The 21,134-nt window shown below is 38.8% G+C and overlaps 2 non-coding genes across 2 annotated transcripts; both read right to left on the reverse strand.

Moving 5' to 3' along the window:
* Positions 1-10,945: 10,945 nt before the first annotated feature.
* On the reverse strand, positions 10,946-11,019 carry trnat-agu (transfer RNA threonine (anticodon AGU)). The gene has a single exon. It is a non-coding gene; the product is annotated as a tRNA-Thr (tRNA).
* A 1,525-nt stretch (positions 11,020-12,544) lies between these two features.
* On the reverse strand, positions 12,545-12,616 carry trnaw-cca (transfer RNA tryptophan (anticodon CCA)). The gene has a single exon. It is a non-coding gene; the product is annotated as a tRNA-Trp (tRNA).
* Between the last annotated feature and the right edge of the window lie 8,518 nt (positions 12,617-21,134).

A 21,134-nucleotide genomic window follows, 5' to 3' on the forward strand; every position in this document is an offset into this window, starting at 1 on the left:
ACTCCACAATGGCTCCTATTGGAAAGTCTGTGACTGAGACCAAGTAAGAGTTCACTTTTTTATATTAAGCCATTATTTTCTTTTGGAGCAATGAGCAATTCTGATATAAATACAATAAAATCATTATGCTCAAACTATGAGAGAGAAAATTAAGGATAATTTAAGAAATCAGTCTTAGCTTGTTTCTATACACAAATTATATTATTTATTTTCAAAGGAAACCGGCAAGGATTCCCCTGGTGTGCAAGATGTGCCTGAATACTTTTGATCAGCTTCCTGCTCACTTGAAGAGGGCGTGTATGAAGCACGCCACGGCAGAGGAGATCAGGATGGCCTCTCAACAGGCGAGGAAGGACATGATAAATCACCTGAAGAACGGGGTCATCGTGGATTACAACAGAATAGAGATCGTGTCTGGTGAGGCAAACAGGACAGTGGTTGTAAGACTGCTGGAGTCCTTGGGCCTTTTTGTACGTGGGAAGCCTGGTAAATAATTTGAACTAATTTAACATCATATTCGGGAAATCCAGAGAACGTCTTCACACTTGTCGTGGCTGTTGCAGGAAACACCTGTTGAATCTCACTCGGGATTTCTTGAGAGATCATTCAGCGAGCGAGTCGCAATTAGGAGATAATTTGGTATTTCTTAAGAGAACTCAGAGAACAACAGCACCGATAAATGCTGGGGAGACAGGTAGTTTTTTTTGTAATCAGATTCCAATGTCGAATACTGTGTATGAAAGCTTACTGTACGTAACTTTCCTTTTCTCACATTTTCTGACGACTATTCCGAAGGGGCACCCTGTCAACTCCTAATACTTTTAAAAAATCTGTCTGCGTGTTTGATTATTGTCGTTTAATTTTTAAAAAAGTTCAATGTTGATCATAACTAAAGAAATTAATGATCACAAACAAAAATAGGGCTGAAGATGCGAGTCGCTTTTGTATTAGAGCTGGATGACACGAGCTTATAAATAAAAAACGTTTTCTTCCAATAAATCATATATTTTGTTCCATCCTTCTTTCTATACTTCTCTCTTGTAGTAGTAAAGCATTTTGATTGAAACCGAACAATACATTAAAGGTTTCATCTATACACTTATACTTACACTGCTGTGCAGCGGAGCCTGATACACCCCAGTGGGCAAAAGACGTATAATATACGTCTATTAAACGCATATCTTAGACGTATAAATGTGGTCTGCAATTCGTCTAGAATGAAATTCTAATATACGTCTATTGTTATACGTCAATTATACGTCTATGATAAGATGTTCATTATACATAAATGGTTGGAGTTCTATTATATGGATAAATTTAGAGGTCTATTATACGGATAACTTTAGAGGACTATTATACGTATATGGTTAGAGGTCTATTATACGGATACCTTTAGAGGACTATTATACGTATATGTTTAGAGGTCTATTATACGGATAACTTTAGAGGTCTATTATACGTATATGGTTAGAGGTCTATTATACGGATAACTTTAGAGGTCTATTATACGTTTATGGGTAGAGGTCTATTATACATCAAAGATAGGTTTTACAGGTGTAGAAACTAGTAAATCAAGCCAATGATTTGGTTTAGAAATTTATTCAGAAAATACACATTCACACCTAAAAAATATGTATTTCAAATTATACATTGTATACAATCGATCAACAATCAACATATGGGCAATAATCATAAAAAACACAACTAGTCTTAAACTTCAGCTACAAATTCTGGTAACATGGCAATATACAGTATAGTAATGACAAACACAAACTAATTACATTAACGCACTAAAACAAAACCACATTTTGATTCAAATATAAATTTTAAAATGCACAACTTCTACATTTCCAAGAAAAAAAATATTACAATGGAAATTAAGACGATTTTTGTCCACCATTTGCAAACCCTGTCTAATTGTCCTAACAGAACCAGAAACTTATTATTTTCAGTGTCCAGATCTCCTGGCCCCCTGCCTTGCATATGCATTCTTCAAGTAACGTATTTTGTGCTCCTTAATTTCTTTTAATGTCGATGTAGGGTGGGACTATATTTATTACTATATTTACTATATTTAGTATACACGTGTAAATAAAGTAATTACTGCGAAAATAATTTACTTCGTACACTATGCAGATTGCTGTATACTTCTAGTTGCAGCACACAAGACATTAACAGTAAAAAGCCTCAGGGACTGTGTAAGATGTGTTTTCGACGTTATATATGCATTTATTAATGTCGTCGATTTTACGGTTGCAATTCGACGTTGATTATATGTCGCGGCAACGTATATATACGTATAGCCGTATTTTTGCTGTGATATATACGTATATTCGACGAATCACTGCCCACTGGGATGGTTCCGTCCAGTTTCAGCCGCACAGACACATCCGGACCCCCGCTGAACGATCAGCAATCAATAACATTTGAACGATATAGCCTCCTGCCCTCCGGATCATGTGAGAGAGAAGACACTGAAAAAGTCGTGTGAAAGTGGATTTCGCACCTGCGCCAGTGCTTTTGTGGTATCATACAGATGCCCATACAAATCCACCATAAAATATTGCTCTGCCCGTTGGTGGATTAGGTATGCACGCTATATTTCAATTTAAATATAAATTGAACCTATTAAAATTCGATCTTAGATTCAAAATCGATTAATGTAAAAACTCATAAAGCTAATGCTTTTTTCAGGGCTATATCTACTTTTTTTTTAAAGAAGTCTATCACAATTGTGAAAATCAGATAAGGTGTACCAGCACAGGGAGTGAGAATGACCTCAGTCCGGCTCCCAGCAGAATCCGTCCTGGTTTGGTCACTGTCAGACTGTTTGGATCGCAACGTGGAAAAAAAATCGCTCTCATCGTGTGACTTCAACTAGAGGAAGGGAAGATCTCATGTTTAAAAAAAATTAGGACTGAAGATAACGTGAACTGAATCCGGGGCTTCACACTTATCAAATTATAAAATAATAATTATTAAAATATCAGGTTGTTTTATGCAGCATTTTGTGCACAGTACGTCGTATTTGTCTAACAATAGAACAACAGCCTACCTCAAGGAGGGCTTCACACGCAGTCTGGGGTATTTTCCCCTTTTACATTTTTGCGATTTTATATCGAACCTGTTATACTCCCAAAAGTGCAGAGTAGCTTGTACTGTGTGCCCTGTTTGCCTTTGTAAGCATTTGATTAAAAAATAAGTTCACAATACGATAAAAACAGAGAAAGCACAAACGTAATAATATAACTATACAAAATCAATACCAAATCATAAAGCCAATTAAGTGCCTAACTTTTGAAAACAGACAACACTTTATCTACAAAAAACTTGACATTTGTATCTATTTTTGAATAACAAGTGTAAGAAGTAAATTATTTTCGCAGTAATTAATTTATTATATTTACTATATTTATTATACACGTGTAAATTAATTACTGCGAAAATAACTTACTTTAATACTTCGTACACTGTGCAGAGTGCCGTATACTCCTAGTTGCGGCACACACGATACATACAGTAAAAAGCCTCAGGCACTGTGTTAGATGTGTTTTCGACGTTATATATGCGTTTATTCATGTCGTCGATTTTACGGTTGCAATTCGACGTTGATTATACGTCGAGGCGACGTATATATACGTATAGCCGTATTTTCGCCGTAAATATACGTATATTCGACGAATCAATGCCCACAGCTTGGCATACAAGGGTTTTGCTGAGGGGGTCTTGCCACCTGCCCGAAAAAAAACAGTAAAATGTTTGAGTGCCTATAGAGTTTCTATTTTTATTTTCTTGACAAAAGTTGATACCATTTCCTGGACACCCCGTCCCCCATCAGTGCGCGGTGCCCGGGGAAAAATCTGTAGGGGGGCGTCTGAAATTCTGAGGGGGGGTGATATTTCGGTTGAAACGGAGCTGTACGGTGCAGCTACCCAAATGAAATCTCGCAGCTATGCCATTGATTAGTGCTTCATGATAGAAGATGACGACTAGCAATCTGGTATTTGCGATGAAGTTCAGTTTCACATTTTTCGTCACTCTCACGGTTTGTATTGCCTGGAGCGAAAAGTACCATAAGCGTTCATTTTTGCAGCTACATGGATGTTCTGAATCGTTAAGAAAAAAATGTTGTAAAACCAACAGAAAGCACAGACTGCTATAACTAGTCCTAGTTATATAACGATTTTAAGTATAATGATAAACTACTGCAAGGAATCGGTCCACCTGAGCAAACAGGATCGTAATGTTGACACTCAATAACGACACTGATATGTGCAGTTCCTGGACGGATAGCCCTCCTGCCCATCAAACAGACTGAGTGACTGTTCGTGTCATTTAGTGTTGTCTGACCATTGACAAAGTACAACTATTTTTTTAGGGCGCAAATTAAGTTAGGTAAATCTTTTTGCCCAAAACTGAAGGGGCGACATTCCCCCCTCCCCCCGTGATGCCAGGCCTGTCCCCATCCTATTCCATAATGTCATTATATATAATACCATACAACAGTGACCGATCCTTACTAAATGCATGCGTTAAAATTGCACATCAGCTCATAGCAGGGGGCACATAGCCGCGATGTATTATCAATGTTAAATTTCAACCATAATATCGACAACATTAATAAACGCATACGTTGAGAAAATATCGAACCCAGCATATTTTCCGGTTATATACCACAATGCATTGCTAGTATTCGTTGGTCACCATTTTGGAAACGTTTTTCAAACGTAGAAGTATATCCGCAAATATCTCAGCAATCCTCTTTTGACGAGTAAGTATGAACAATAATAATACTATCTGAATACATACAGATCTTTCTTAATATTATTTTGATTAAAATAGTACGTGAATAAACAAAAAAATGGCACATAAAATAGTGTGAATGGGGAAGATGACACAAAATCGTTTTGCCGTTTCTCTTATTCTTATTCTATGTTGTACTTTCAAACTTTGGGTACTCTTTAATTAGGACAGACTTTATTGCTCAACTGCTATGATGCAAGCCAAATTTTATACATTTATTTCAGCTTTGAGCTTAGTAAACCGTTCATTTTTTAGATTATACTAAAGAAGATATTAATCATCATTTATTTGGGAAGTAATATTATATAATTTTCTCCTAGCTGCGGTGCTGAAGTCCCACCCTACATCAACAGAAAAAGAAATAAAGGAGCACACAATGTGTTACTTGAAGAATGCATATGCAAGGCAGGGGGGCAGGAGATCTGGACACTGAAAATAATAGGTTTTTGGTTCTAACTGTTAGGACAATTAGACAGGGTTTGCAAATAGTGGACAAAAATCGTCTTAACTTCCATTGTAATATTTTTTTTTCTTGGAAATATAGAAGTTGTACATTTTAAAATGTATATTTGAATCAAAATGTGGTTTTGAGTTAGTGTGTTAATGTAATTAGTTTTGTGTTTGTCATTACTATACTGTATATTGACATGTTACCAGAATTAGCTGAAGTTTAAGACTAGTTGTGTTTTTTTATGATTATTGCCCATATGTTGATTGTTGATTGATTGTATACAATGTATAATTTGAAATACATATGTTTCAGGTGTGAATGTGTATTTTCAGAATAAATTTCTAAACCTAATCATTGGCTTGGTTTACTTGTTTCTACACCTATAAAATCTATCTTTGATGTATAATAGACCTCTACCCATATACGTATAATAGACTTCTACCCATATACGTATAATAGACCTCTAAAGTTATCCGTATAATAGACCTCTAACCATATACGTATAATAGACCTCTAACCATATACGTATAATATACCTCTGAAGTTATACGTATAATAGACCTCTAACCATATACGTATAATAGACCTCTAAAGTTATACGTATAATAGACTTCTAACCATATACGTATAATAGTCCTCTAAAGTTATCCGTATAATAGACCTCTAAAGTTATCCGGAACTCCAACCATATATGTATAATAGTCCTCTAAATTTATCCGTATAATAGAACTCCAACCATTTATGTATAATGAACGTCTAAACATAGACGTATAATTGACGTATAACTTTAGACGTATATTAGAATTTCATTCTAGACGAATTGTAGACCACATTTAGACGTCTAAGGTATGCGTTTAATAGACGTATATTATACGTCTTTTGCCCACTGGGTTATTAGAACCTTCAGTATGCGGTTGTGAGTTCAGTTATCCCAGGGAGTGAAGAGAACTGAAATTAAGTGAAATGACATTTAAATAGAGTGTAAATCTTCAAAGTTATCTCTCACTTCAGAATATTTACAAGAACCTACCAGGCGTGGGGTTTGAACCCACGTGGACATTTGTTTATTAGATCTTAAATCCCACGCCTTAACCACTCGGCCATCCTGGTCAACAGCGATTTCCCCTCCGTTCTTTAACATTTCAATATGATTCAACAATTTAAAAAAATAAACCACGGCCCTTTCACAGAAACGTACCCCGTTCTGCCGCGCACCAAACAGGGGTACTTAGCACTGTACTAAAGAGGAGCTGTTTACTGTCAGCAGACATTTCCTCATTTCGAAAGACGTTTTCGCCTGCTCTCAGCTTTTTAAAGACGGTCATAAACGATCAAGAAGTAATTAATTTCAGTTTGAAGTCTGTTTCTTTTGTCTCCGCTCTTGATGAAGAAAAGCCGTGCGTGGGAGACTCCCTCTCTGAAGAAGTTTGCCGTCACCCTGCAAGAGAGAAGATCCATCATTCACCGAGGCAACCACTGAGACATTAAACACGTGAAATGCGAGATGCTTTCTACCTAGGGATTTTATCGTTTCTCCTTTGTCAGAAGTGGGATTTAAACAATGGTCTCCAGGAAAAGCTGCAACCTAAACGCAACGCCTTAGACCACCAATACGGAATTATATTTTATTTCTTTCTACTTGTTGAAAAGAAAAAAAGTGAAATCATGTAATGAGGGAAATGTCTTTTTTCATGGGAAAAACTAGTACGAGGAAATGTAAAGTTTATTGAGCAGCGCTCAATAAAAACGATCAGAAACCGAAAGCGCTTCTTATGCGGATCAGTATATTCCGATGCCGGTGGTTCTGCAGAAGAAATAAGAAAAGCTGAACTCAAAGCACTGTGTTGCCATTACGGCTACTCTGGCTGCAGCTGTTTTAAGATCTACTCAGCGGGCACAGAAAGTTGTAGGAGGTCAGACTGGTTTGCGCTGTCTGAAAAACAGTATGCGAATTTAAGCTTATTTAAATAAGATTATTTACAATTAAATACATGCTCCAAAAGCGTTAATCCTGCACGGGCTGCTATTTGAAACGCCTTCATAAATGACGCGTAATAGAGATTTATGCAGCTGGCTTTTATGCTTCACAATATATTCCAATCAGGAAAATAAACTAGAATAAATATCAATTATCAATTAAAATCAATTAGAATAAATAAGAAATGTGCAATACAAGGTCTGTTCCCAAAAGTGAAAGCTGTTTTACACTGATGTCGGTCTTTTTTAGATAATCCAGATTGTAAAAACGACCGCGCCCTAGCAGATCAAAATATTACAAGAAGGCTGTAAAGCACACTCTGAATCGATCCGAATATTTAATTTCACGGTCCGTTTATGCTAAAACAGGCAATTTTTGCTTATCCAGCAAAGCATTTATCTGTTTAGTGAACTGGTGGTGCTTTTAAGACATCCATGATGGCCGAGTGGTTTAAGGCGCCAGATTCAAGGACTCACATCCCCCTGTCGCTTGAGTGTTCTGGTCTCTGAATAGAGGTGTGGGTTCATATCCCTCTCCTGACATTGAATACCTTGCCGCTGTCCTGCATTTTCCCGTTTGCTGTGCTCGCATGACAGAAAGAGGAAAACAAATAAACCGGTTTGCGGGCACATGACGGGCATGGAAATGCTTCGTGAACACTTCAATGTGATTAGCAGAAAGTCAAATAGGCTTCGATTCTGCCTTAAGTTTGGGTTGCCTGTAATCGAGGAAAGATTTACTGCAAAGTAAGCATACAAATGTGAAAGACCGAAATATGAAACCAGAAGAAGATTTATTAAAACATATCTGTTGTCCTTGCGGTTTCTCCTTTATTTAATTAAATGTGGCATTGTGAAATCAACCTGTACGGAATGCAGTCACTCTCCCAGTGACAGCAGCAGGAGCAGAGAGATTATATCAGAGCTGTGTGTCCGGGTTCAGCGGTTATACAATTCGCGTGTCCTCCCTCCTTTATTACCTTCATACACTCCTCTCAAACCACAACAAACTCACGGAATATTTCGGTGAACAAATACTGGGTCTTTCTTTCCGAAATCACAGGAAGAAAAAATAAACACGCTGAAATAAATTTCCTAAAATCCAATAAAGTCCAGTCACGTTCACGTACGATTCTGCTGTATCTGAATGGTTTTGGCGGAGATTGTTTATCCATTGGGCTCTGCACGCGTGGGTTCGAATCCCACTCTCGTCTGTTTGAGCCTTTGACCTGTGTTCTGGTCCTAAATCGGGTTTGCGGTCTGTTGCTATTGTAGTAGAGCAGTACATTTCTATCGTTGGCTGAACATGGCTTAAAGCAGTAGCTGACAGACGATAGTCTCTTAATATTTAGGCTAAATTTATGTTTTGTGCTGCTTTCACCTGATATTAATAGCAGTCCTAATGAACTGTTTTGGGACATGGCACATCTTGAAAAAATCATCTTACATTTCTACTCCATCAATATTAGCAATGTTATCTTTACCTATCACTAAATGTAGCTCTAAATAAATGTCAATTGTAAAATACATTTAAAAATAAATGCTATTCCATATATTGTAACTTTGTGGTATTTAGAATTTTTATCTGAGGATGCAGGGGAAAGTATTATACAACTGTGAAAGAGGCTCGAATTTTAATACAATTTCGATCAAAAGAAAACCAAAATCCGGAAGATTTTACCGTCAATATCCCTCAATATTGACGTTCAGTTGAAAGATTTGAAGCAACTGCAGTAGGGGAGAGGTTTGATCCGATGTTTGCAGCTCAATAATCCATTCGTCCTCGAAAGAAGCAAAGGCAAGTATGTTTTGAGTGTCACCATGATCCTCTCCTCAATCCAAAAGAAAGGTTTTATGTGATCCTGATCCCACTAGAAAAAGAGTCATTTTCCGCCTGCACTGCTGTCCCTTCAAATCTTTTATAAGCAGTCTGGACGTTTATAGAGTAGAAGCCTGGTCCATTTCTTCTACTAAACGAGACTATGGGAGTGAGTATTTTGATATCGAACTGGGATTTAAATAAAGAGGAACACTACACTACATCGGGCTACGCGTGTGACAAAACGTTCACTTTCCAACTTCTCGATAGCTCAGTTGCTAGCTAAGACTGTAGAAAAAGCAACGAGTATTTCTTATGTCCCTGGTTTGAATCCAGTTCAAAGGATGGTGTTTTCTTGTTCCTTAATCAAAAAGTGAAAATTGCGAATTTGTCTTTCACTTTGATGTTCACCCGAAAGCTCAGTATACAAAGAACTAGAGGCTCCTGTTCTGAATAATCTTCAAGTCTGATTGTTTTGCTTAGACCTTTAAAACGTACACTGTTGACTGCGCTTCCTAACACAAATAAGAACCCGCCGACAAACTTACCGATCGTGAGTATTCTTTTTAAACGCGATATCTTTTATTCTTCGTGTGTGAATTTCAGGGAGACTCATAAACCCTTTGTCTGTTTTAAAGATACATTATTTTAAACCAGACATAATGAAAGACGTAGTAACTAGACACACGTAAAAAACACATGAATAGTAGCGGCTCTGAACTCAATGTGGTGCTGTATGGGAATGCGATGCAAACGCCAATGGCACAATGGATACCGTGTCTGATTACGGATCAGAAGACTGTAGGTTTCTACTCCTTACTGGTTCGTGAAAAAGCTTTTAAACCACACTACTCAACACTGACATCGTAGTGTGTGCGGTCTTACACAACCTTACTATCGACTAGATGAGTCTTCTGTTCTATCTCTAATTCTTTCCGCGCATTCCTGCTATTTCACCACCGTTATTGTAGGACAACAGCCACAGACACGAGAAGATATACTATTCCGAACAAATGTCTTAAAAAATCACGTTGAAAAGGGTGACAATAAGTTTTTGTTTCTTTAACGTAACCTTACTTTTGCCTGTTAAGTTCACATTATTTTCTGCAGTCGCAAATCCCCAATATTTCAGCTGTCTCCTGAGAAACACAAGCGTGGAGTCAAATCATATTAAATAACCCAACACATTTATTAATTTAACACCCAGATGTGACAGAACACGTGTAAGACTTACACACAGCCTTTAATATGCGATAGTGAATTTGCAGGTATCCTGGGGAGGGAAGAGAACTGATATTAAGGAAATACATATTTAAAGAGGATGTAAGTCTTAAAAGTGTTTTGTCACATCTGGGTGTTAACTGAATAGTTTTTTAGCATTATTTATTGTGTTTTGACTCTATACTTGTGTTTCTCAGGAGACAGCAGAAATATTGATTTTTACATTTATATTTACATTCCCGGTTATATTGACTTAGGAACTCAACTATTTACTTGTAGTTTGACTCGTGTCAAAAGTTGAAAATCTCTGCAAACATCAAGATGGCTAAGGACGTGGAAAGAAACTCAATCACATTTAGAGAAGGTAATGTTTAGATCGGATTAATTCGAAGTGTGTCTCTGGGTGCGTTTGATCTACCAACGTTGTGATTAACTGAAGGACACCCTGATTGAGTGTGCCATAGAAACTGACACATGTCAGTAAAAAAAAAAATCGTTGTCATTTTCTTGCCAGCTGGCAGTAATTCTTTTGCATTGATAAGAAAGATGAGCATTTTATCTTTCGCAATGTGTGGATTTCTTGAAAAACAAGTTGTGCCAAAAACGAAATGAACACTTCCTTTAAACATAATGCAGAAGCATGTTGTCTATAACAATAAACGGTGCGCGTAGACAGGCACCGCTGGGATTTGAACCCAGGATCTCCTGTTTACTAGACAGGCGCTTTAACCAACTAAGCCACGGCGCCGGTGAAGCCCTATCCTTTTGAAGCCACTTGGACACACCTCTCTGTTACATCTTCGTTCGGTGTGCGGTGAGCCTGCTCGCTGAGCAAGTTGAGAAAGGATGTGAAATGGCTTTTATCCGGCAATTTCATTACCAAGGAGCTCGATGTGCTTTTGATGATTTACAGGGTGTCCAGTGCAACACAGGCGATGGGCTGCTGGGATTTGGAGCCAGGATTTCCGTTAACTAGACAGGTACTTTAACCAACTAAGCCACGGCGCCGGCAGAATTCTCCTCTTTTACTGCCGCTTGGACACACCGCTCTGAGACACCCGCGTTAAGTAAGCGCTGAGTCGGCTGGCTGAGCACGTTGCCTCCTTTACATTCAATAGGAGCCCCGCCACTAAGAGAAACGTACAGACATGGCTTTTATCGGGCACTTTTCATGTCCAATGCGCTTGACATCTCCCACGGGCGACAGAGTTTATTTACGAAACTTTTCCTTTCTTTCTTTCTTCTTTCTGTACTCTTTGATGAAACAAAACGAGAAATCATGTAAGGGAAAATGTCTTTTTTCATGGAGAAAACATGCACCAGGAAATGTTGTGTTTAGAAGAAGTGAGTTAACATGAAAAGTGACCTAATTTACCGGAGCAAATGCTCACCTAGCAAGATCTGCTTTACTGCAAGAGAGAAGAAGAGTGAAAGACGTGATCATTTCACGCCGTTGTGGAACAAAACGCTATTTTCTTGGAATTCTAAATCAATTAGAAATTCAGAGCGACACATAAAGGATTTGTCTGTTTAAAAGTGATGATTTTTTAAAACTGATAAAAATGTAGAAAACACGTTTCTTACTTAGAAATTGTAGATGGGGTGGTGTACTAGTAGTGGCGCTGAACTCACCAAAGTGCAATTCATTTACGTGACGGGCTAGTGGTTTAATGGATAACGCATCTGATTTCGGTTTATAAGATTGTCGATTCGACTTCTACCGGGGTTGTGTGATTTAAATCAGGCTCCTCAGAAATAGATGTCCCTTATGTAAATAGACCGCACCTGAAAGCAAACGTTGGGTCTGGTTTCCTTTCTTTCCTGCATGAAATAGCAAATCGTTACAAAAAACACCAGCTAATGTCCAATAGCGTTAGTCATTTAAACAAACATGAATATACTGTAGGTCTTGGTACATGGGAGTGGATTTCTACCACAATTAAAAAAGGGCAAATTATAATTACAGGCTTCAGAAACTTTTTCATACAAAAGTGACCAAACACTCCCTAACTTATAGGTTTGCTTGGACCTGTAACAAAAAGGAGGTCAGGAACTTCCATTCTCTGATGTTACTGTCTCTAAAGCCGGACGTGATGTTTCGCGGATGTGCAGTGTGCTTTTTCTCTTGTCGTGTTCGAGATGATTCGCTGCATAAGCTCCTGACTGGGTGTTTTGCTTTTTCGTTCAGATTACCTATGTGGTGTACAGATAAAACCCAACTGCATGGTGTAATTTCCGGGATCGGCACCAGCAGCACCTGCAAACACATCAGCTGACCTCGACGTGATTTGAACACGCAACCTTCTAATCTGGAGTCAGACGCGCTACCGTTGCGCCACGAGGTCACTCGCCGCAAGTTCTTTTAATTCCCCCAAAGAGAACAATCAGCGTCCCTGAAAAAGATTTCTATTTCATTCTCTCCTGTGAGGAGCGCCGCTCTTCCAACGAGGGTCTCTTCTTCCCAGAACACAGATTATTCTTTCCGTCCGGCTCTCTCACAGAGAGCAGACACACCGTCTCCACTGATGTGTTTACTACATCTATAGATCTGACCCCCTACAGCCCCGATATTCCTGGACAGGATATTTACCACCAGCCTCGTGAACTTCTCATCTTGACCTCTCCCAGGAGGAGCACAATTAACACAGAATCCTCTCTCCATTTAGCAAATAACACAAAACACTGCTTACCTGTCAAGACAGAAAACCAGGCTGCTCCAGGTGAGGCTTGAACTCACAACCGCGGCATGACTCCACTGATTATGTCATTTTACATGGCCTGACCCAGGAAAGAGATTGGAAGCCGAGAAGTTATGGTGTTTTTTTAATACTTGCCTACTCTTTCAATTTTTCCGTCAAGTCTTTTATTTGGGAGTACTTTCAATTGATGTTAATCCTTGTCCCGATGCAAGATTCTGGGCCATGGTACATCTTGAATGTTCTTATAGGCTTCAGTTTGGAAAAGTGCGCTCTTCAGAAGCTACCGAAACCGCTAATGGTTACATAACACTTAATGCAAAAGCAACGTTCGGGTTTGAAAAAGAATATTACTTGCTATGAATACAAACACTGTTACAGGAGGCGTGTTAGGGATATTTTAGCTTAGATCATCAATTCATCTTACATTTCTTCTCCATCTATATCAACAGCGTATATCGCTACTGAGCGCCAAAGGCAGGTCCTGGCAATACAATCTTCTTTAGAAAACATTTTTAAAACTATTTCCACTACCATACGTAAAGTTAAAGATAGCGATTGCACGCAACCAATAAAATCTCTTTTCCAGGGACGTTGTAGTTAGATGCAAATTACAATCGAAAATGTATCAACTTTAAAATTTTCTTTTGGATCAACAGGACGATCAGCCGAGACCCAACATATACCTGTGTTTGATTGTACAGCATAGATTGTACAGCATTTATGTTTACATTTATGTTAAAATGAAGGTAAATATATCAAAATATCAACACCCAACTTCACAGTGCTAACGTAACAATGCTTGTCAAATTCTCAAACAAATCCGCGTTGTATTTCTAAACTATTTTAGCAGAGGACGCAACAGGAGTATAAATGATATCTCCCGCCAGCCCTTCAAAGATGCTTTTCCATGGGTGAATATGGTTGTCTGGGGAGTTGCGGTGTTGATCACTATTGGACTTCCCCGGTCTCAAGTGTTGTTATTGGACACGGGCAAAAGACTCGCATTTTCGGCAAATATAAAGAGGGTTAAGGTTTCGGCTTTAGCGGAGGCAGTGTTTACATTGACAATATTAAGAAAATCGTCCCTGGGTGGGCTTGAACCACCAACCTTTCAATTAACAGCTAAACGCGCTCGCCGATAGCGCCACAGAGACTGATGAGAAAGGCTTTTCTCCATTCGCACCTTTCCGGTCAAAAGATAAACATTGCTTGCATTTTCTTGCAAGTCGGCAATATTCCTTCTGCTCTGATAGCCAAGAATTAAATTTCATTTTTCACAAGCGGTATGAATTTCTTGAAAAACAAGTTGTTGCAGAAAGGAAATGCATTCATGCATTACACTAAATCAAGCCCTATGCGGTTGTCCAAAATGGTACTTTCTGCACAAAAAGACAGGAAGAAAGGCACAGATGGGATGTGGAGCCAGGATCTCCAGTTATCGAGACAGGTACTTAAAGCAACTAAGCTACGGCGCCGGGAGAATTCTCCTCTTTTACAGCCGCTTGGACACACCGCTCTGAGCCATTTGCGTTCAGTAAGCGCTGAGTCTGCTGGCTGAGCAAGCGTCCTCCACCGGGGTAAAGTAAGCTTTAAGTTCGAAAACAATTTTGGCACGCTTGTAGCGTTTACACGAAACCTCTTAGAGTTGCGAGAATACTTCCTTTGTGTTTAAAATATATTGTGAATGCTTTCTCAGCATTTACTATTAGTTTTTATGACATTTTTTTGACCAAGCTCGAATATTCTTTTGTCGATATCTTCGCAATGAAAGCACAGAACGCATTCAAACCAAATGCATTTTAAAGACCACGACTTGTGGATATTTTCACAGCCTTTAAATCAAACTATCAGTGAGCTAATTATCTTTTTTAAAACCTCCGGTTTTTCATTGATGCTTAATTACGCACTAACTGGAACCCGGGGGACCGCTGTGTACAGACGTTCACAACGCGAGAAATACTGTTCAATATGGCTTTGTGCGAAAAACCCGTATATGACCATAAGAAGCAGAACAGCCCTGTCTCCAATTACCCAGACTGTAAGCACGGGAATAAAGCTTTGTTTGATTTCTGAAACCCTTCCTTTACGCCCTGTTTTCATTCAGGTAAGGGTCAACTATATTGACAATACTACTGACAGCAGGAAGATTAATATATTCTTTACTCAGCAGCTTATTAAAAACAGCTCCCATGATGTTCAAACCGATTTTTTACACAGAACACTGACACAGCTTTGCGTTCTGATTCTCTTTTTCTCGTGCTTTTATTTAATATGGCACAATGCACTGGGATAGGGGTATTCTGTTCAGAAACCATTAGCATTTAAACCACAGCACCCACAATGCTGCACGTAAGTGTTTTGCACACTAAGCAGGTCCTCTGACTTTTCCCAGCTTTGTTTTGGGTTGTGGAACCTTTCTTTATTTGTTTATGATTTTTTGAAGATACTACAGGTAATACACTGGGATAGGTGGGTCGTCTTAATGGCTCAATAGCATTTCAAATACAACAGCCACAGTCCTGCAACCAGGTGTTTTACACACCAGACAGCTCCCCTAACCTCATACAACCTTGCTTTGAGTTGTGGAACATTTCTTTATTTTTTAATGATTTTTTGACTGTAATCAAGTGTTGTGCTCACTAGGCAGGCCTCCTGACCTTTCACAGTCATGCTTTGTTGTGTGCAACTTTAATTATCTTTTTAGGATTTTTTTAACATGGCAACTTCCACCGAGATGGGTGGGGGGTGTGGGGGTGCTCTTCAATAGCTTTTTCATCTATACACACAAACGGATGTAACCAAGACACTCAGAATCGACAGGTGAAGGTGTAGTCGAGGGACTGGCAGGGGTCGGAGTCCGGGAAGGCGTAGAAGTTGCGTCGGTGTGGATTCAGAAGGCAGAGGCGTAAACAAAGAGACAAGCTGGGGTCAGGATCCGAGAAAGCGTAAAACAGGCGAAGGTACAAAATCGAGTGGCTAAAGCGGTAGTCGGAAAAGCGGGGTCGATGTCCAGGGGAGAAGTCATAGTAAGGCAAAGGCGTAGTTAGTAGGTAAGCTCCGGGAGAGAATCTCAATCGTGAGCAATGACCGGGGGACAGATGAGGGTTTAAATAGAGGACTGATTGACACGTGCACGTTTGGTATGGGGAGAGCTCGAGGGAGCGCTTGCCTGCGTTAGGGAGATTCGTGACAGAACCAACAGAATCAACCTGAACAACATTATTCATACTGGTATCGTGAAGCTCATTGTCCTTTAGCTTACCAAAACCAGAATCACTTGGGACTCCGGGGGGATCGGTGTATGCAAAATATGAATTCCTTGTGCAAGAAATTGTATATGGTCAATATAGTGATCATATCTCATCAGCAGATGGTAATCTCCAAGGAACAATCTCTGGCCATCACAGAGGACAGTCACCACCCCGGGCATGAGCTCTTCACCCCACTGCCCTCAGGCAAGAGATATAAGAGCATACGGACACTTACCACTAGATTCTTCAATAGCTTCTATCCACAAGCAGTGAGATTGGCGAACACATTTAGCCACTCCCCTTGGACCACACCTACACCATCACCATCTACCTCTTTATGATTTCTTATCTATTGCACATCTCCAGTCATTGTTTACACGTCTGTATTGTTTACATTCAAACTGTCTACATGTTTACTTGCACATTGTCTCTTGTTTGTTTGTACATTGTCTTGATGCACTGTTTGCACTTTGTTTTGATTTTTACACTTGTTTTACAATCGAGAGACTTTCTGTAAGTAAGAATTCCATTGTACCAGTACCGGTTACATATGGCAATAAAGTTCAAGTTCAAGTTCAAGTTCACAAGTAATAGGTTTATTCCATACTGAAATGATCAAATGATTGATGAACCCAAGTGATTTGAAAGAAATGTTCCACAACTCAAAGCGAGGTTGTATAAGGTTAGGGGAGCTGTCTGGTGTGTAAAACACCTGGTTGCAGCACTGTGGCTGTTGTGCTTGAAGAGCTATTGACTCGTGAATAGCGCCCCCCTATCCCCATGTACCACCTGTCTAATGGTGCCATATTGAAAAACTCATAAAAAAATAAAGAAAGGGGCCACAGCCACAGCAAGGTTGTATGAGGTTCGGGGGCCTGTCTGGTGTGTAAAACACTTGGTTTCAGCAGTGTGGCTGTTGTATTTGAAATGCTATTGAGCCATGAAGACGACCCACCTATCCCAGTGTATTACCTGTAGTGTTATCTTCAAAAAATCATAAAAAAATAAAGGCTCCACAACCCAAAACAAAGCTGGGAAAAGTCAGAGGACCTGCTTAGTGTGCAAAACACTTACCTGCAGCATTGTGGGTGCTGTGGTTTAAATGCTATTGGTTTGTGAACAGAATACCCCTATCCCAGTGCATTGTGCCACATTAAATAAAAGCACGAGAAAAAGAGATTCAGAACACTAAGCTGTGTCAGTGTGCTGTGTAAAAAGCCTGTTCGAACATTATGGGAGCTGTTTTTAATAAGCTGCTGAGTAAAGAATATTTTAATCTTCCTGCTGTCAGTGGTATCGTCAATATAGTTGACCCTTACCTGAATGAAAACAGGACGTAAAGGAAGGGTTTCAGAAATCAAACAAAGCTTTATTCCCATGCTTACAGTCTGGGTAATTGGAGACTGCGCTGTTCTGCTTCCTATGGTCATATACGGGTTTTTCGCACGAAGCCATATTGAACAGTATTTCTCACGTTGTGAACGTGAGCACACAGCGGTCCCCTGGGTTCCAGTTCGTGCGTAATTACGCATCGATGAAAAACCAGAGGTTTAAAAAAAGATAATAAGCACACTGATAGTTTGATGTAAAGGCTGTGGAAATATCCACAAGTCCTGGTCTTTAAAATGCATTTGGTTTGAAGGCGTTCTGTGCTTCCATTGCGGAGATATGGACAAAAGAATATTCGTGCTTGGTAAAAAAAATGTCATAAAAATGAAAAAGTAAAGGCTGAGAAAGCATTCACAATATATTTTATACACAAAGGAAGTATTCTCGCAACTCTAAGAGGTTTTGTGTAAACGCTACAGGCGTGCCAAAATCATTTTCGAACTTCAAGCTAACTTTACCCCGGTTCCTCTTCAACAGCCATGACACGTCTGAAGACCTCTGGATTTCCTGAATATAACATAAAATAAGTTCAGATCATTTGGTAGTTAACAGAGCTAAATGCTTTAGAGGTACATTTAAAACAGCAGAGCAACACCATAGCACTTTGAGTGTGCCTGAATTTAACTGTGTAAATCTGGCTCTCTATGAACACGAGCAAAGAGTTCACATTCAACAGAAGATTGCAATGTGAGCACAGTAATATAAAGCACCTGGAGATGCCGGGAAGAAGCAGATCTCTGTACACAAAATGGCAGTGCGATCTTAGAATTCCTGTCTTCTTGACAGATTCAGACTCTTTCTTAGTGGTCATTGCTCGCCAAATAACTTTGCAGCTGAGGAAGAGCACCACGGAAAATACCCAACACAACCAGCGAGCGTGTTGGTTGCTCTAGCTCTTAATCCAAGGAGCTGTTTTTTTTTTTCCTCGCAATAAACATTATTAATCACAAACAGCAGCACAACTGGTCGCATTTGTGATTGTGATAAAAGATCTAAATGGGGAATTGAATCTGTTTCTTGATGTTGTTCTTGTGGTTGCGTTGGTTACAAAGCTGAATGTTTTTCCATGTTCTGCTAGAGTATCCACTGGCTTGCCTTTATCAGCTGTCTTGGAAAGATAAGCTGTGCTTCGTCTCAGGAAAAATCATCAGTACTGTCATTTTATTCTGTGCTTATGGCCGTTATTTAAAGTATATAAAAATCATGAGTTCATAGATTTATCCAAATATCAACGGCACCTTGTAAACCTGTGGTAAGAATTCCTTCAATCTAATAGTTTCACTCCAGGGAAAAGGCAGGGAAACATAGAGAATTCTTATTTAAAGACAACATCCGTATTAGATTGCATGTCAGCAGGCATCACTCAGAATTCCTAACATGATTTTGAATTCAGTTTTGCAGTTCTTTAGTGTTTTACTACTTTCAGAGAGTCCTTTATTGACCTTGCTGAAGCAGAGAAGCGACATAATCACAAATGTGACCAGTTTTTTTGCTGTTTCTGGTTAATAATTATTATTTTATATTCTGATTAGTATTTTTCGAAGCATTCTTCCTCAGCTTTTAAGTTATTTGGTGAGCAAGAACCACTGAGAACGAGTCTGAATCAATCAAGAACACATATGGTACTGCTGTCCTGTGTATTACTGCTTCATCCTAATTGAGCTTTTCAGTGTTGAAGAAGACGTTTCCAATTTTGATTGCTGGTTTCAGAGGATGTGCTACAAGATCACAGATTAATTTGAAAACATTTGGAAATGCATTGGCTGGGACTCAAACCTGGCTCAATTGCATGAAGGCACCTATACTCAGCAACGTGAGGAATGGAGAGGAGACCAGAGGTAGCGTGGCTGAATGGTCTAATATGCTGGATTTTAGGCTCCACTCTCTCAGGGGCGTGTGTTTAAATTCCACGACTACCCAATGTTTTAAGACCTTACTTCCTGTGATTTGTAATATGGTCAGTAAAAGCACTTTATGTAAGTATCTCTTATGTCAGCGCTACAAGTCACTTACTGCTCCACAGGTCCCACGTTCAATCCCTGGCATCTCCAGGTGTTTTATATTACTGTACTCACATCGCAATCTTCTGTTGAGTGAGAACTCTTTGCTCGTGTTCATAGAGAGCCAGGTTTACCTTTTGAATCTCACCCGGGATTTCCTGAGAGATCATTCAGCAAGCTAGTCCTCCCTCTGGACTCCGCACTGAGCTGAAACCTGCATGAATTCCTCACTGCGTGTCTTGTACTGTTACAGGTGGTCCAGCGTAAATGTGCAGCACAGTGACATGAACACCTTGAACTTTTTCTGTATGTGAAGGAAAATGCAAAAGAGCATGAAAAGTATTGATCATATAAAATATCCATGGTACAACTCGAGAAAAAACTGAAGCCCAAAACAACGACTTTTAATGATTACAAGAGATTCAAGAAACACAACCGTCCGCAGATGGATTTGGATCCTGAACGCTTAAGTTAAAAGAACAAAAGCGAAGTAAACTCTCTTCATTGTCTTATAGTTTATCAAATAAAACAATTTCTTACTTTCTTAATAATTTCTTACTATAGATAGATGATTTATTGAATTTTAACAAAATCACAATTACAAACATTTGGGGTTAAACTGTTATTCACATTCTCTAATAAAGAGAAACGTTAGTGTTTTCCAGTGTGTGAGTCAAAAAATGTGTCAAAAAATAACAAATATAAGTTATATGAATTGAACTGTTCTACTTTTTAGGCTTGCATAGTCTTATTGATATTTCAGTTAAATCTTTTCTTCTGTAGTAATTTCAGTTGATATTATATTAATCCTGATTTACAATTTTTGGACATGGTTCATCTTAAATAATTTGTAATTAGTTTCAGTTTTGGAAAATTGTGCCCAGAAGCTACTAAAACTGGTAATGTTTGCATAATGTGTAATGTAATAGTAACATTTGGGGTGGAAAACAAAGAGTATTTCTTGGTGTGAATCCCAAAACTTCATAGGCAGCATTCTAGGACTTTTTGCTTCAGATAAAGCTGTCAATACATCATAGATTTCTACTCCATCAATATCAGCAGTGTTATCACTACCGAATGCTAAATATAGATCCTGGCAATACTTTGTGAGATCTTTGAAAGAAAATCCAAAATTCTACTGAAGCAATCAAATTTATACGTTTCTTTTCGATCCAGAAGAGGATCGTTCCTCTCAAAACTCAAAACATGCCTGTCTTTTCTTTTTTTCAAGGACTAATGGATTATTGAGGTGTAAAGATGGGTTCAAAAAACAAAACCATCTGCTATTGCTGCTGTTTCTTTGATAGTTTCTTCAAATCCTTCAACTGATCATCGATATCAAGGAATAATATCATACAAATTGTGATTTTCTGTTAATTGCCAATTTTATTGTAATTACATCTTCATTTACAGATGTCTTGCATGTATCACAAGGTATAATAGTTGCCGTGCATCCTCAGCTAAAATGTTTTAAAAAGTGCGACAAAAGTACAAAATAACAACATTTATGGTTACTTCTATACT

The sequence above is a fragment of the Lepisosteus platostomus genome, chromosome 5 (genome assembly GCF_059453375.1).
Source record: "Lepisosteus platostomus isolate fLepPlt1 chromosome 5, fLepPlt1.hap1, whole genome shotgun sequence".
Taxonomy (NCBI): domain Eukaryota; kingdom Metazoa; phylum Chordata; class Actinopteri; order Semionotiformes; family Lepisosteidae; genus Lepisosteus; species Lepisosteus platostomus.